Genomic DNA, 4,414 nt, shown 5'->3' with positions numbered 1-4,414 from the left:
ACCATCAATTCCACATTAATATTCTTCAGATTCCAGGGTGCGAAATTAACGCGAGTCCGGAGTCAAATACTCCCTGATTTGACATATGCAGGAGTCCGTGTGACTCCCTGAAAATTCTGCTATATTTTAACTAGTTCGTTCCAGAGCACGGCTTCGCAGAATTACCGAATTTTTTTAGCAAATGTCCACAGAAAATTTGGCTGATGTGCAACCGCACAAATCCTCAAAATAAGCACTTGTATGCGTTATTGTTAATATCTTTAGTTTTGAACTTCAGACTACGGACTCCCTCATTTTGCTGCAGACTCCATCTTGAGGGCAGGAAGTCCGTTGGACTCCCTTGTTCAAAATTTAATTTCTACCGCTGAGATTTAGTCAAAAATTCTTCAAAAATTAGTGCGTACGATTCCGTAGCAGTGCAAAAGCCAATGCGGCATTCGATTTACATCCAAGAATTGTTTGCGAATTGCAATGCCATATAAATGTTTCAGATCTCCTTTTTTCCATCACCACCATTATCAAGCTCGTGCATAATGATCAAAGAAAAATATGCTATTGATGTTGTTTTAATAACACTTATAAATGATCACAAATTACTACTTTTCTGAAGACCGATCAGAAACTATGTCCTTTTTTGGCTTTATTCACCTGTGTCTCTGGCACAGAATAGAGAGATTTCGAATTCCCTGCCAGTTAGGTTAGGGTTAGGGTTAGGGTTAGGGTTGGGGTTAGGGTTGGGTTGGGGTTGGGGTTATGTTAGGGTCAAGGACAGGGTCAGGGATAGGGTCAAGGTCAGGGTCAAGGTCACTCACCTGCGGGAAGGAGGTTCGTCAGGAACCCGCCAGACTTCTCCCCCTTCTTTGCCGCATTGTCCCCGCCGCCTCCCCCGCCGCCAGCCTTGCACTGCGACGTGTTGCAGTCGGCAAAGTACATGATGAGGACGACGTCGACGAGGAACCAGACTAGCGACGTCGCGATGATCACCTTACAGTGCTGCCGGCGGATGCGGCCGAACATCGTGCAGGAACGACGTCAACGATCTGAAAGTGCGGAACGACGTCAACGATCTGAAAGCGCGGAACGACGCCAACGATCTGATAGCGGGGGTGCGGAACAATGAAACGCAGGGTGTGAAATTAACGGGAGTCCGGAATCAAATACTCCCCGATTTACTGTCGGACTCTCTGATTTGACATATGCAGAAGTCCGTGTGACTCCCTGAAAATTCTGCTATACTAACTAGTTCGTTCCAGAGCACGGCCTCACGGAAATACCGTATTTTTTCAGGTAATATCCAAAGAAAATTTGACAGACGTGCAACTGCATGAATCTTAAAAATAAGCACATGCGTTATTGTTAATATCTTTAATTTTGAACCTCAGACTGCGGACTCCCTCATTTTGCTGCGGACTCCCTCTTTTTGAGGGTAGGACTCTAGTGTTCAAAAGTTAATTTCTACCCCTGGGAACGTAATGACGGAAAGTAACGATAGAACATAACGACAATGGTCAAACGTGACCGCAGGTGACTGAACGTCATATGGGCCGAATGTAACTGAACGTAACGACGGAACAAAACGCCGACGGTCGAACATGGCCGCAAGCGACCGAACGACGGAACGTAACACAAAGTCTAACTTCATGAGAACAATCGAACGTCATGCGAACGGTCTAACTAAACACAGACGACTCAACGCAATAGTTTGACCATGGTAACAAATGGTTTCTATTGACCCAATCAATACCCTAAACAGGTACAATGTTAAAACTTAAACACGAGATTTACCTGCTGATGTACTGTAAGCAAGGACCATCTAGCTAATCCGAGTTATCTCAGCAATGTGGAATCGCTTGCTATCCATGAGTCACCAGTGGAATAGACTATGATAGCTGGAAACAACAATAAAACAGAATATGAGGCCTAACATACGTAGTTGCATAACCTCGTAAATATTAGCCTTCATAGTCCAAGGCAATATATCGAAGGCAGAAGGAGACAAAACTAACCAAATAGACAGATCAACTTTACCTTACTATACCTTGTCTATACAAGAACATAGTGCATGGTGGCAATACAGCTCCTACCCCACCTCCCTGCCATAGCTTTCACTGCATTTCACTAACATTTGAGACTGTGGATGTCATTGTAATTCCTACGTAAATTGGTAAGGCCAATTTCGGCCGGTTAAACAACCGATCCTAGAACCTCCTGCAATTCTACTTTTGGATCCCGGTATATATAATTCGCATATATGTGCTAAACTAATCCGGGGTGCTAAACAGTAAACTAGGATTGCACTGAAACTCCCATTGATTTTTGTCATTTTTAAATCAAATGGCTTGATTTTCATATTGCCATTCACTTGTTCAGTGTGCTGTTTCTGTATAACCTTTCCCATTACAGAATAATAGGTTTCATTCAGTCACTGGCTTGTTTTCAATTTAATCTAGAAATTAAAACCATATTTCTGGATCTGGATAGTTTACTGCGTAGCCCACGTTTACCCAGCCCAGCAAGGCACGCAGCTGCACGCACTGTGTTACCGCACCGCCACGGACCGCTGCGTCACACACGGGGTTTGTCGCGGGCTGCCTTTTTTTTCTCGTTGTTCTTTTTTGCCGCGGTGAATGCGTGATACATGCGTCGCATGCGGCGAGCCCGCGACACTGAATAGCGGTTCCCAGATGCGCTCGACGCATGCTCCCGATCGCGAAATGCGCAGTAGGTCAGTAGTCGCTCACACAGACCCGTACACACTTTCACCAACTCCGAAACGGCGCTCGCCAAACCTTGTTTCCTTTCGGGTGCACTCAAATGCAGTTCACGGATCATTCAAGATGTCTTTTAAATTTTGCTGGGATGACCGCCAAGATACCGCTCTCTATCTCTCCTCGCTCCGCATATCTGGCCCTGCAAGAGTCCAGCATTCGTGCCTACTGCACGGTCCTTGTGAATCGATCATGGAGGTGCGTTTTTCCCCAAACGATTGGCATTACCTCACCCGTTGTCTAATTTTTCCCTCAGAAGTAAACCCTGGTGTTTTAAAAAAGATCTGTCGTCGCACACATGGCAACGCCGCACCGGCACATGACGCTGGCAAAAAGTCAAAATGAATTTTACTACGCGCTGTGCGTCACTGTGTGTGCGCGGTGCGGTGCGTGGCGTGCGTGTTGTCGTGCGTGTAGGTGTGTGTGTGTGTGTGCGTCGAGCCGTGCGGTGTGCGTGCTGTGCTGCGTGGCGTCGTGCGTGCGGTGCGCGGCTGCCGTGACCGCTACGCGCAGTTTTTTGTTTTTGTGTGTGGGTAGCTGTGTATTGTGAGGTACTGAAAAAAGTCACGTAAAGAACTGAATAAGTACTGCAACTGGGAATATAGATCAGCTTTTATGAGTAGCTAAACTTTTCTGGTTAGCGTAGCATCCCCGAAGGTTACAAAAGTAGTAAGTAATATGCATATCTAACTGAAAACTCTGTCTGTAAGTTATGTTAGTATTGACTGTAAATAGCTAAGTGTGTGTATAGTACTGTCCTATACTGTACCGCCGCGGCGTAGTTGCGTGCGTACGTGCGTGCGCGTGGCCGATGCGCGTATTGTGTGTCAGGATACTGTAAAAAGGTAGTTGCACCTACCGATCTACAAACAGTGAAGTGGAGAGGGGTTTAGCAGACATAGATGTTGGTTAAAACAGCTCTGAGTAAATATACCTAAAAACAGCAAGTGTTTGTGACATTCTAACCAGTCAAAATTGAAGGCCCAGAAGAAGAGATGTTTGACTTTGAAAAGTGCTACGTCTAGTGGATGCTGTCCAAAGAAAGATTTTTCTGCTGCAGTGAAGAAAAAAATTGCAGACAATTTGAATGTCTCTGTCAAGTGCAGGTTCAGAGTCATGTGGTAGAATCATGAGTGTTGTGTCTCAGTCAATGAGAGCAGGTGGTGAATTAATAGTTTGTTTGTGCATTATATGACGTGTAGTTTGCACTCATGCATATAAGAGTTTTGTGAACAAAATAACAGAAAGAAAAGAATATTTATTCGGCCTTTTTGTGTTAAAAATGTTAGCTACATATGGTGGCTAACAGGAATCTCAAATTGGCGCTAATTGAACATTGATTCTGGCTAATTGTTTGGGGCTACAGGGAAAAAAAAATCCTAGCTAGGCCCTGTAATAAGTAATAGTAGTATATTAACTATATAGACGGCACAGTAGTTAGGTTAAGTCAAACAGAGCTAAATGAGTTTCCAGGTAAACAGACGAGTCAGGGGGACATAGACCCTACGAGCCTCAGTTGCCATTCGGCCTAAAACTAAAAGGCCAAATACCTGGCTTTAGCGCAAGCTAGGTCAGCACCCCATGGTAGCATAGCTCAGCTAGGACGGTATTTCTTATGGGAATGTCTCTTGCTGTTATTATCCATA

The 4,414-nt window shown here is 44.8% G+C and overlaps 1 long non-coding RNA gene across 2 annotated transcripts in view; it reads right to left on the bottom strand.

Annotated features, from left to right (window-relative positions):
* Nucleotides 1-816: 816 nt before the first annotated feature.
* The window catches only part of LOC106820672, a 12,510-nt gene continuing 8,912 nt past the window's right edge, over nucleotides 817-4,414 (bottom strand). For both annotated transcript variants that reach the window (XR_001395641.1, XR_001395642.1), the window contains exons 2-3: nucleotides 1,786-1,889; nucleotides 817-1,040 (exon numbers count right to left, since the gene is read on the bottom strand). This is a non-coding gene — a long non-coding RNA (uncharacterized LOC106820672). The remainder of the gene's footprint in view (nucleotides 1,041-1,785; nucleotides 1,890-4,414) is intronic.

Source organism: Priapulus caudatus, unplaced genomic scaffold (genome assembly GCF_000485595.1).
Source record: "Priapulus caudatus unplaced genomic scaffold, Priapulus_caudatus-5.0.1 Scaffold42, whole genome shotgun sequence".
Classification (NCBI taxonomy): domain Eukaryota; kingdom Metazoa; phylum Priapulida; class Priapulimorpha; order Priapulimorphida; family Priapulidae; genus Priapulus; species Priapulus caudatus.
This window is presented reverse-complemented; position numbering and strand designations above follow the sequence as displayed.